The following is a 13,313-nucleotide window of genomic DNA, read 5'->3' as shown; positions in this document are numbered from 1 at the left end:
TGGCCAGGAGGGATTTCAAAGGGGTTTACCCTTCCCTTTATATTTATGACAAATGTTAATATGATACACCTTAGGCTTTCGGTTGGAGGTGGAGAATGCTATGAGATAATTAACAGCTCCCAGGCGCTCCTGGACCACGAATGGCCCTTCCCACGATGCTTCCATTTTATGGGCCTGGAGCGCCTTTAAGACCATGACCTGGTCTCCTATTTGAAGGAACGCTCTCTGGCATGTTTATCATACCAGGCTTTTTGCTCTTTTTGAGCATCCTGTAAGTTTTCTCTAGCAAGGGCTAAAGAGGTTCGGAGGGTGTTTTGTAGGTTGGTTACAAAGTCCAGAATGTTAGTTCCTGGAGAAGGTGTAAATCCCTCCCATTGCTGCTTCACCAACTGCAATGGCCCCTTAACCTCACGGTCATATACAAGTTCAAATGGGGAAAACCCTAAACTGGGATGCGGTACAGCTCTGTAGGCAAAGAGCAACTGCTGCAACACTAGGTCCCAATCATTGGAGTGCTCATTTACGAATTTACGTATCATGGCCCCCAAAGTTCCATTAAACTTCTCCACCATGCCATTTGTTTGATGGTGGTAAGGAGTGGCAACCAAGTGATTTACCCCATGAGCTTCCCAAAGGTTTTTCATAGTTCCTGCCAGGAAATTAGTCCCTGCATCTGTGAGGATGTCGGAGGGCCAACCTACCCTGGCAAAAATGTCCGCTAGTTCCTGACACACACTTTTAGCCCTGGTGTTGCTTAGAGCTACTGCTTCCGGCCATCGGGTGGCAAAATCCATGAAAGTCAGTATGTACTGCTTTCCTCTGGGTGTCTTTTTCGGAAAAGGACCCAGAATATCCACAGCTACTCGCTGAAATGGAACTTCAATGATGGGGAGTGGTTGTAGAGGGGCTTTGACCTGGTCTTGGGGTTTTCCCACTCTTTGGCACACCTCACAAGACTGGACATAGGTAGAAACATCCTTGCCCATTCCCTCCCAGTGGAATGACCCCCCCAAACGGTCTTTGGTCCTGTTCACCCCAGCATGGCCACTAGGGTGACGATGGGCTAAGCTCAAGAGCTTGGCCCGGTATTTAGTTGGAACTACCAACTGTCTCTGAGGATGCCAGTCTTCCTGGTGTCCCCCAGAAAGAGTTTCCTTGTATAAAAGTCCTCTTTCTACAACAAATCTGGATCGATTAGAAGAGCTGAGAGGCGGTGGGTTGCTCCGTGCCGCCGTCCAAGCTCTCTGGAGGCTTTCATCTGCTTCCTGTTCGGTCTGGAACTGTTCCCTTGATGCTGGAGACATCAGTTCCTCATTGGATTGGGGACATAGGCTTGGTCCCTCTGGAAGCGATATAGGGGATGGAGCTGCTTCTGTTGACTGTGAACCGCTCTCCGCTGGTGCACTATGTTGGGATTCAGGCTCCGGCTGAGCCTCTTGTGTAGGGTTATCGGCTGCTGCCAGTTCAGGTTCGGTGGGGCCCTCTGGTGTTGAGGTTGCAAGTACTGGATTCAGTGCTGGCACGGGGTCTGGTGTTGGTTGTTTGGCTGGTTCCGGTTCTGGGACTGGTTCCGTCTGGGTCTCTGGGACTGGATCCACTACTGCTGTTGCAGACATTGGCCTGGGGTCCGGGTCCATCACCTCTGACCGGGCCCTGATAGAAGTTTCCGGAACAGAGCTAGGCCCCACGGCTTGTTTAGCCTGGCTGCGGGTGACCGTTCCCACCCTCTTGGCCTGCTTCACGTGATTGGCCAAGTCTTCCCCCAACAGCATGGGGATGGGATAATCATCATAGACTGCAAAAGTCCACATTCCTGACCAGCCCTTGTACTGGACAGGCAACTTGGCTGTAGGCAAATTGAAAGAGTTGGACTTGAAGGGTTGAATCGTCACTTGGATCTCTGGGTTGATTAAATTGGGGTCCACTAAGGAAGCATGGATAGCTGACACTTGTGCTCCGGTGTCCCTCCACGCGGTGACCTTCTTCCCGCCCACACTCACAGTTTCCCTCCGCTCCAAGGGTATCTGGGAGGTATCTGGGCCTGTGGACCTCTGGTGTGATTCCGGTGCAATGAACTGTAATCTGTTGGGGTTCTTGGGGCAGTTGGCCTTTACATGCCCCAGCTCGTTACATTTAAAACATCGTCCAGCTGACGGGTCACCGGGGCGAGGTGGGTTGCTGGAGAACGGGGTGGTGGGACGATAAGGGGTCTGGAAGGTTCTTTGGGAGGTAGGTGGGGCTTTGGGCGGCCCCCGGTAATAAGGTGTGGTCTGGGGTGGTCCCTTCTGGTCTCCGCTCCAACTGCGACCAGTTTTCTTCTTCTCTGCCACCTCCACCCATCTGGCTCCAATCTCTCCTGCCTCGATTACAGTTTTGGGTTTCCCATCTAGGATGTATCTTTCTATTTCCTCAGGAACACCCTCTAAGAATTGTTCCATTTGCATTAGGAAGGGCAAATTTACTGGAGATTCAACACTTGCTCCTGATATCCAGGCATCCCAATGTTTCACAATGTGGTAGGCATGTCGGGTAAATGACATGTCTGGTTTCCACCTTAGGGCTCGGAACCTCCGACGAGACTGCTCGGGTGTTATCCCCATTCTGACTCTCGCCTTGGATTTAAACAGTTCATACTTGTTCATATGTTCTTTAGGCATTTCAGCTGCCACCTCAGCTAAGGGTCCACTGAGCTGCGGCCTCAGCTCTACCGTGTATTGGTCAGTAGAGATGTTGTACCCAAGGCAGGCCCTTTCGAAGTTTTCTAAGAAGGCCTCAGTATCATCACCTGCCTTGTAGGTGGGGAACTTTCTGGGATGGGAAGTGGTACCTGGAGAAGGATTGCTAGGGTTTGTTGGTATATTCTGCTGGGCCTTTATCCTCTCCATCTCCTCCACATGCTTCCTTGCCTCCATTTCCCTCTTGTGGGCAGCCTCCTGTACCTCCTTCTCCAGCCGCATGAGTTCTGTCTGTCTTTCATGTTCCCTTTGTTTTTCCTCAGCCTGAAATTTGGCTAATTCCAGCTGTAGTCGAGCCGAGGATTTGGCCATTCTAACCTCTCTGTTTTTAACTAACTTTACACCCGAGGTTTAGAAATAAACAAACAAAACTTGGTTGTAAAATTTTGCTGTGCTGGAATAGAATACCTATTCTCTGATAGTGATTGTCAGCCTACGGAAAAAGACAATTCCCTTGTCTCTGCTCTGGGCCCAAATTAAAGCAAAAAACCTCCAACTACTTGGAAACCTGCTTACCCAGCCCAAAGAAAAAAAAATTTCTTTTCAAACCTGTGCTCCTTGTAAAACAAAAAAAAATCAAAATCCTAAAAAAAACCCTGCCACTTTTGTCTCCAGGCAAATGGGTAGAGCACACACCCCCTATTTACTTTTAGGAAGAAAAGAAAAAAAAAACCTCTGGGTTGGAAGACTGTGAATTTCCCTGCAGGAGTTAAGTACCCTGCCTCCAGGCAAAGAAAACCTGCAATTCACAAGATAATCCCCTTTTGTCTCTGCTTGGCCACAAAGCAGAGAGAAACCAAGCTGCTTTCAGTTTCAAAGCTGCTTTCTGGACTTCCTAAAAATTCCTTTTTAAAATCTGTATTTCTAGTTCAAAAAAATCTCAACTGGATCTCAAAATGATTTCAGGTTAATCCCACCACTGTGCCACCATGTCACGGTTCCTCCCCCACTCTGAACTCTAGGGTACAGATGTGGGGACCTGCATGAAAAACCTCCTAAGCTTATCTTTACCAGCTTAGGTCAAAACTTCCCCAAGGTACAAAATATTACATCCGTTATCCTTGGACTGGCCGCTACCACCACCAAACTAATACTGGTTACTGGGGAAGAGCTGTTTGGACGCGTCCTTCCCCCCAAAATACTTCCCAAAACCTTGCACCCCACTTCCTGGACAAGGTTTGGTAAAAAGCCTCACCAATTTGCCTAGGTGACTACAGACCCAGACCCTTGGATCTTAAGAACAATGAACAATCCTCCCAACACTTGCACCCCCCCTTTCCTGGGAAATGTTGGATAAAAAGCCTCACCAATTTGCATAGGTGACCACAGACCCAAACCCTTGGATCTGAGAACAATGAAAAAGCATTCAGTGTTTTACAAGAAGACTTTTAATAAAAAATAGAAGTAAATAGAAATAAAGAAATCCCCCCTGTAAAATCAGGATGGTAGATATCTTACAGGGTAATTAGATTCAAAAACATAGAGAACCCCTCTAGGCAAAACCTTAAGTTACAAAAAAGATACACAGACAGAAATAGTTATTCTATTCAGCACAATTCTTTTCTCAGCCATTTAAAGAAATCATAATCTAACACATACCTAGCTAGATTACTTACTAAAAGTTCTAAGACTCCATTCCTGTTCTGTCCCTGGCCAAGACGACTACAGACAGACACAGACCCTTTGTTTCTCTCCCTCCTCCCAGCTTTTGAAAGTATCTTGTCTCCTCATTGGTCATTTTGGTCAGGTGCCAGCGAGGTTACCTTTAGCTTCTTAACCCTTTACAGGTGAGAGGAGCTTTCCCCTGGCCAGGAGGGATTTCAAAGGGGTTTACCCTTCCCTTTATATTTATGACACCCTTTCACAAAAACAAACAAAAACCTATATACATTCAATTTCTTTAACCTTCCCTCTTCAACCATATTCTCCAGTTCTTATTACTTTGGCTGAGCAGTGATTCTTTTTGATATATTTTATAGAGTGAGAGCACAATATGTATGTGCTTCCTCAGGACACCCTCTTGCTCCCAATGAAGGCAATTGGACTTTGATCACTGACTTCAATGGGAGTGAACGCAGGCTCATTCATTCAAACTCCCTATACCAAAAAGACAGTTTAGTTGTTTTCAAAGCATGAGAACACAAAATGGACCAGGGTGAAGAGGAAAATTAAGCTCAAGTTAATTCTAATGCTGAACAATCCCCTCCTAACCTCCCCGCCCTCCTCCCTACGCTTTAATACTTTTTGCACAAAACAAAAAAATTAAGTTTTGGGTCTACGAATTGTCAGTAAACTACAAGGAGTCCACTGGCTACAGTTCTACATGGGAACGACAAAAAAATGTCAAATGCATTAGCATTATAGAAGGAGATGAGTGGCTATGCTTGTCTTCAAGCCCTTTTGCTGAAGAAAGCATTTAATAATGACTGGCATCTAGAGCTGGTTTCACTTGTTAATAGTGGCATACTTTGTAAAAATGAGAAAAGTTTTGGAAGCACTTTCTTAACATTGCCATTTTTGTGCCTCTAAATGTTTCCTCTGTAGTAATAAGAACTGTACTACATGTTTTATTAAAGTGCACTTTCTAAAAGATTATTTTAATGAGTAACAAAGAGTCCAATCCCACTCCTGTTGTCATCAATGGCAAAACTCCCATTGTATCAATAAAAGCAGGACTGGGGCTCAAAAACTTTACTGCCGAGCCCCTTTAAACCAATACCTAATTGAAAAAAGCTTCCAGTTTTTTTAATAGGCAACCTTCCCATTGTACTTTCAATTCATTGCTTCTGTGGTCTACCAAAAGGCAGCAAGCTCCTAATAAATAAAACCACAGAAGGACAGTTTAAGACATTAAACTCTATGCTTTATTAACAACCAAAGGCCAGATTATGTTTCCATTTCCCCAATGAATATCCAGAGTAACTCCTCTGAAGCCAGTTGATTAACATTAGTGAAACTGATTTGATTTAGCTTTCTTTCATATTAGAAGAAAAGTTTTATATTTTAGTAAATTAAACTCAAATCGACTCTCTTTCTTGACTGAGAGTATGTCTACACTGCTTGCAGCTCATGGACACACTCCTAAGCTATCTTTAATTTAGTTAGCTCAGGTAGTGGAGCAGTGAAGCTACAGCAATGCATGCTTCATCATGGACCAGCCTCCGTAATTCATTACCCAGAATTGCAAGCAGGTTTGAACAACCTGTGCTGAAACACATGCTGCTGCAACTTCACTGCTCTGGCACCCAAGCCAGCTAGATCAAAGTTAGCTCAGCTATGTCTACATAAACCGCAATGACACCCTGTGATTGCATTGTAGACATACCCTGTGGAGCAGCAGTTTCATTCAGCTTGGAAAATGAACCTAGTGCAGAAGGTGGCAGTTTGCCTGTTAAGTGGTGTGTCATGCCATGAGCACATGACTCCAAAATCTTCACTGGCTGTCTGTTAGTTTCCAGGTGGAGTGAAAAGGGTTGGTTGTGACTCATTAAACCCTATGGGTCTTCCAACTCCCACTGAAATATACTTCAGTGGGCGTTAGATCAGGCCCCAAGGGTAAGTCTACATGCAGCTGGGAGGGAGCCTCCCAGCCCAGGTAGACAGACTCACACTAATGGGGCTAAGGTTTGTACACTAAATGTAACTGTGTAGATGGTTGTGGCCCATGGGGCAGCTCAGGCTTGCAAGCCCACCCAGCTCTCTGGGTCTGAGCTTAGGTGGCTAGCTAAAGTCTCTCCTGGAGCCACAATATTTACACAGGTTTCAGAGTAGCAGTCGTGTTAGTCTGTATCTGCAAAAAGAAAAGGAGGACTTGTGGCACCTTAGAGACGAACAAATTTATTAGAGCATAAGCTTTCGTGAGCTATAGATGCGTCCGATGAAGTGAGCTGTAGCTCACGAAAGCTTATGCTCTAATAAAATTGTTAGTCTCTAAGGTGCCACAAGTCCTCCTTTTCTTTTTGCAAATATTTACACAGCTATTATTAGCTCACTAGCTCCAGCCCGACCAGTGTGTCCCCATCTACCTGGTCTGAGGGGCGCTCTCCCAGCTGCAGTGTAGGGATAGCCAGGTCCTATGTCATTTAGGGTAACTGAAAGTGGCTGCTCCTTTGTTATCTTAGCATGCTTTACAAGAGCCCTCCTACTTTGGAATTCACTCACTGCGTTTGCTCAGACTGAGCTCAAATTCATTGACTTTAGAGTAAGCTCAAAATCTTATCTATTGGGGCGGGTAGTTGGGGAAGGCTGGTGACTTCTCTTGGGAATGTGGATCTTTATCTCAGGGGATTTCTTTTTGGGGAGTTCTGAGATAGGCAAAAAAAAATTTCACTTAAAAGGGCCTCTGTGGTATGGAGAAAATTGGGCTATTTTTGTTAATTGGACTGTATTATTAATTATGCTGAGGCTCCTACAGCCTGCTATTGCTTTACTCTATGTCTAAATCAAAACAAAGCAATATTAATATCTTTTACATAAGTATGAATTACAGAAATGTAAAGAAATATCAATATACTGTAAAGAACAATACTACAGTGGCAGGGCTATTGACTAGATGATCATGTAGGTCTTTTCCATCTCTAACTTGCATGATTTTATGATACCACCTTTAAAAAATTAAGAGGAAATGAAAGACTGAGCACTTTTTATACTATCTTCATAAAGCATTCTTGAAAGCATACATCTCCCCAACTAGTTCACCCATAGCCAGTGTCCAGCAACAAAGACTGACTCAAATTGGAGACTTAATCATTAACCAGAAATCACTTAGTGGGAAACAAATGCTTGCCTAATATGAGAGGTTTCATAGGCACCATGCTCATAGGCCCCTATTTGTTCATTAAAATTCAAACAATAGATTCTGAGCAGAAACAGTATGCCTTTGTTTTCCAGTATGGCACATTCAGGATACAATGCTGAGTGCTTTATTATTGGGTGTGTTTCTCACCACGAGCAGAGAGCCAAGATGTCTCTTATGATGACCTGGTGAGTAGCTAAGTGGTGATTTCCAGACACCAGAGATTGTCAGATGACTGGTTACCAGAAACTATTCATTTCATAGCAGCCTCTTCCGAGTTCTCAGCACATGCACACATCTCCTTTGTACTATCTTTCTGTTTTCACATCTCAGGGCTTTCCAATAGTCCCTCTTTTAAATTTAGCAAGGCAACAATTCTGATCACATACAAAAATACCCGGATCATCGGTCAAGTACTTCTAAATGTTATGCAGCAGATTACAAAAACCCAACCCTTTCGAGAAAGTCCACCTATTATAGCTGGAGGAATCATAATAGTATCCAAATTGTTCAACTTAATGAGGTACCATCACTTTGGGCCAACTCTTAATACATGTCTTTAAGGAACTAATTCACTTCTAATGTATTCATATGGAAATTTTTCAAGCTTCAGGTCAGACTTGAAAAAGAGTTCTGTATAGCTCTAAAGCTTGTCTCTCTCACCAACATAAGTTGGCCCAATAAAAGATATTACCTCACCCACCCTATCTCTCTCATATCCTGGGAACAACAATACTGCAAACAACAATGGAAAATATCCTAGGTGCCTAAGTCCCATTTTCAAAAGATACTTAGATTTTAAGGAGCTAGAGCCACAAAGGGGACTCAAAGGTAGTGTCACAACACTTAACTTTTAGGTCCCTTTCCATCTAGGAGAATCCACAGTCCTGAATTAGACTCTTAGGCTCCAGTACAACGCATGGGAAGAATTCGGAACCTAAGAATGGGATTCACAGAAGCCAGCATGCTGAGCCTGGAGCTGCCTATACTACAGTAGAAAATGCTGAGGGGAAAGGTAGGACTTAAGCCATACCCCAAAAGGGAATAAGGTATCTAACAGAAGGTGTTGTTAGGATATAGATATTCAGGCCTGTCTGTAAAGGCCTATACTCTAAGAATTTAGGTGTATTCTTATCACTTGGCTAGTGATAGAGGTATAAAAGAAAGAATCAAAATCACTGTCTGCTGGTGTAAGGGCCTTCTCTTACTGTGACAGTCTGAGGCCCTGTGCTTAGGCTAAGGCTTTTGGCTAAGCAGCAGAGGCAGCCATAAGCTAGGAAGCGAACAGTCATCCTCACATTCCAAACTAGTCAAACTGAAATCAGGTGCTATTGGGCTGTTAGGAATACAATCCTGTCCTGGTAGTGCCTATCTCCTCCAGAGAAAGGGAAGTGCCTAGAAGATGTAGAAGGAAACTTAGTTTGATAGCATCTGTCTGGCAAGAACTCACTTATCAATACTGGGATGTGAAATCCTCACTTCTGTATTGTTTTGTCATTATAGTTCCCACTTTGCTGTTGTTTGTCTGTATAATCTCTGTCTGGTTCTGTGATTGTTCCTGTCTGCTGTATAATTAATTGTGCTGGGTGTAAACTAATTAAGGTGGTGGGATATAATTGGTTACATAATCATGTTACAATATGTTAGGATTGGTTAGTTAAATTTCAGGAAAATGATTGGTTAAGGTATAGCTAAGCAGAACTCAAGTTTTACTATATAGCCTGCAGTCAATCAGGAAGTGAGTGGGTGGGTGTGGGGAAAATGGGAACAGGGAATGTGGGTAAGGAAATTGGAATCATGTTTTGCTAAAGGGGGAAATGGGAACAGGGAATGGGGGTAAGGAAATTGGAATCATGTTTGGCTAAGGGCAGGAATGGGAACAAGGACACAGGTGTAAGGCTCTGTGGTGTCAGAGCTGGGAATGAGGACACTAAGGAAGGAAACTGGAATCATGCTTGCTGGAAGTTCCCCCAATAAACATCAAATTGTTTGCACCTTTGGACTTTGGGTATTGTTGCTCTCTGTTCATGCGAAAAGGACCAGGGAAGGAAGCGGGTGAAGGAATAAACCCCCTAACAGGTGTCTCCTGCCACTTGGGATTCATAGCAATGAATGCTTTCCAAGGGTTAGGCTCCAAAGCCAGGCCAGTCCTTTCTCACAAAAAATGAAGGAGAAAGAGCAGCTGCTGGTGGTGCCCACCCCTTATACCCAAAATCTCAGTGTACCTGGAAGGCAGAAGACCCAGGTTCAATTCCCTCCAAGTTCCTGAGGTGGAGCATAGACTTGAACCACCTTTCCCACCTCCTAAGAATGCCCTAACCTCTGAGCTATATGGTAGGTGGCTCAGGATGTGAGGTTGCATCCCACTCTTTCCAATTCCAGTCCCTTCTCCAATCATTATTTACGTATTTCATACGCAATGGAACAGCTTCAACAGGTGAGCTTGAGAAAGACTCCTCCTGAACTTTCAGTGTGACTTAGGAGCGAAAATGCCTGAGGGTTAGATTTACAAAGGTATTTAGGCACCTAACGAGACAAATGTGTGCCTAATGTAATTGACAAGAGTGCCTAAGCAGGTTAGGTACCCAACTCCTATTAAGTTATTGGCCTTCACACACTTGTGCAGTGGGGAGTGGGGAGCAGAGGGGTGGAAGAGTATAAGGAGACTGCCCCATCCCCAATCTGTGTGTTCACCTAATGGCCAGGCACAACTGCAGTTCCTATTCTCAGGAGAACACAGGGATCCTATGTCCTTCCTCACCTAGGCACACTTGGTGTCCCATAAAGGGCAAGGAGGGTCATGTGTAGGTCAGGTCATAGCTCTACTCCCTTATGCATGTGAGGTGGTGAAATAAACTACAACCCAGGAAAGAGTGTGGCAATGAAAGAGCAGTCTCCATGCGCCTGGGAGCCCCTTCACTCCAAGCATTCTGGATCTCTGAGGTGCTTCCCCTGGGTCAGGGCTATCATTAGCCCACAGGGACAAGCAAAATTCTTATAAAGGATAGAGGATAAAGGGACAGGAAAACAACTGCCTTTTCCACGTTTCTACTGCTGTCTCTTGCACCTACATCTTTCGCTCTTCTTCTCCAGGTGGGGAAGCAGAAAGGTAAATCCTAATTGCCTAATCCTGCATTCTTTGTGCACCCAGAAATACCTGTGTAACCAATGGGAGCTTTGAGTGTGCAAGGAATACTAGGCCAGATTCTAAGGGATAAATCCTCCCTGCATAGAACTCCTATAGTCTTCAGTGGGAGAGCTCTGCACACACAGGAAGCTTTGGATGACTGGCTCCTAGCTGCTGACTGTAGGGCCATTTCTAGACAAATTATAATATTTGACTGTACTGATGGACATGCTATGTTTGCTTTCCAAAGAGAATGAATCTCACAGCACACATTGCATGTGAATAGACATTTTCTTTAAGGGCATTTTATTCAAATTACTAAGACTTACTGGACCCTTTTTGACACACAAGTTTGCACCACTTTAACGAACAATGTGTTTTTAGCGAAACTAGTGCAAGTTTGTAAGTCAATTATTTTAATTTCGCTTCATCCAATAAAAAGCTGAACTGACACATGAGTAAAAAGAAAAGGAGGACTTGTGGCACCTTAGAGACTAACCCATTTATTGGTTATTATTATTATTAATTGGTTAGTTTCTAAGGTGCCACAAGTCCTCCTTTTCTTTTTGCGAATACAGACTAACACGGCTGCTACTCTGAAACCTGACACATGAGTGTATACACAGAGGTTTGCATCGGTTTAAAAACAAAGTTAAACTGCTGGAACATCAGTACATGTACAAGGCCTTAGATTGTTAATCACTGCAGATGTGACCTTTTGTATTGAGGCCTTTTTTATTAATGTACAGTAGTCACAATTACCACAAGACAGCAAAATCTTTGTCTGCTTCTATCTACAGATGATTTATTATTACTACTCCTATGTAAAAGCCTACACTTTGGGAGAAGGAGGAAATCCATATGGAAACAATGAACAGTGAAATGAAAAAAAAAAGGAGGAAAAAAGTGTCCACTTATACAGATATTAAGCCATGTAACTTTTGGATAAAATCCTGATTTAATTTTCTATACATGGAGTCAGGACTCAGGAGCACTTTTGCAAAGCACAAGCGATTGGAAAGGAAAAACTGAGGACTGATACTAACAAGAGCTGGCATACTGCCGCGGTCCAGGTTGACCACAGTGCACAGGGGCTGGAATTATGAACACTGCCTGTAACGGCACAATCAGATTGATCCAGCGTGTTTTGTTTGTTCATTTCTGGAAAATGTCAGTTCAGCTAATTCAATCAGAAATGCATCAGGCAGTCAGAATGGGTTTTCAAACGGTCAGAAAACAAAATAATTTCCCATAATTTAAAGATTGAAAAGCTCCTGACGCCTCATGGAAAAAAATATTGAAAATAATAATTTAGTTTACAAAGCATTTCTGTTCATATAATCAAATTTCTTATGTAAGTCTCTTCCCTATTTATTACTATCATCATTCATAGAAAATTATAGTATCCCATTTTTCAGACTGTAGTTTGCTCATTTCTCAAACTGTTTAACAACTCACCATTTCAACCATAATTTGGGGGAAAAAACTCCAGCAAACCTGGAGATAAATGAGAGGAGCGGTTCTCAGCAAGGGACCCCTGAGGGCAGGAAGCTGAAGCCCAAGCCCTGCTGCCTGGAGCTGAAACTGAAGCCAAAGCAACTTAACTTTGTGGGGCCCCCTGTGGCACGGGGCCCTGGGCAATTGCTCTGCTTGCTACCCCCTAACCCGGGCCTTCAATCTACTGGATATGCAGAAAAACAACTGTTGTGGCACAGGTGGGCTGTGGCGTTTTTTATAGCAGGTTAGGGGGGTGGGGGGGCTCAGAAGGAAAATGGTGGAGAACACGTGAATTAGAGCATACCTTTAAATAACCTTCTGAGGAGGATGTCAATCAGTCTTTAGGTTGAGAAAGAGTTGCATGAATTGGCCTCAGGATTTATCTAAAATAATTGTCAAAGGTAAATTTATTAGTTAACTCCTTTAATGCCATAGGATGCAAATCATCCAGATGAGCCAATTGTATATGTAAATGTTCAGCTTTTCCAAGCATTCCCTTTCTTGCTTTTTAGCACTAGTTATTTTTAATGGCTCTTCATTACTTCCTAACTGTACAAACCTTATTTCCTTTATTTTTCCACTTAAGGACAGATTTACAAATGCCAAACAAATATTTACAATCCAATGCAATGATTAAGCAATGGCTAAGAGGTTTCCTGGGCCATGCCAATGTTTATTTTATTATTTATATGTACACGTGTGTGCAATGGGCAGTGTCAGACAAACTTAATCATAGATAATGCTATCAGCCCAGGCTATTTTAGGTGTGTGTGCACACACACACCCACCCACACGGCTTCCCAATATAAAACCCTGTTTTCAGTTTCTTAAACCTTTGCAAAAGTACCAGTTTGGATTGAAATTTTCCATGCTGCTTGTCTCCCTCAGATTTATTATTATTATTAGAAAACTTCAGCCAAAACAGTCAGTCATTTCCAAGAACAAGGCTAGGGGAAAATATGTTGTTTTGCCCATGTTGCAAATGTTCTTTGAAATGCTCTAGCACCCACATATTTTGGAGAAGATTTGAAAATTGGTCCGGGGCATGGCCTGTGTGTCAGGGATGTGCTGTCCCCATGAAAATCCACCCAAATTCAGACAAGTTCTACACCACTGAAAAATAGCCATTCACACTCTCTCAACAGAGACTTACTAGAAC

The 13,313-nt window shown here is 43.5% G+C and overlaps 1 protein-coding gene across 12 annotated transcripts in view; it reads right to left on the bottom strand.

Moving 5' to 3' along the window:
- Positions 1 to 13,313, bottom strand: part of CHL1 (cell adhesion molecule L1 like) — a 203,889-nt gene that overhangs the window by 129,743 nt on the left and 60,833 nt on the right. For 10 of the 12 annotated variants that reach the window (XR_013636026.1, XR_013636025.1, XM_078853561.1 and 7 more), the window contains one exon: positions 12,459 to 12,537. The exons of the other annotated variants lie outside the window; for them this stretch is intronic. The gene's annotated coding sequence lies outside the window, so the exon portion shown is untranslated. The remainder of the gene's footprint in view (positions 1 to 12,458; positions 12,538 to 13,313) is intronic. 12 annotated transcript variants of the gene reach the window in all.

This window comes from Lepidochelys kempii, chromosome 7 (assembly GCF_965140285.1).
Source record: "Lepidochelys kempii isolate rLepKem1 chromosome 7, rLepKem1.hap1, whole genome shotgun sequence".
In the NCBI taxonomy this organism is placed as follows: domain Eukaryota; kingdom Metazoa; phylum Chordata; order Testudines; family Cheloniidae; genus Lepidochelys; species Lepidochelys kempii.
This window is presented reverse-complemented; position numbering and strand designations above follow the sequence as displayed.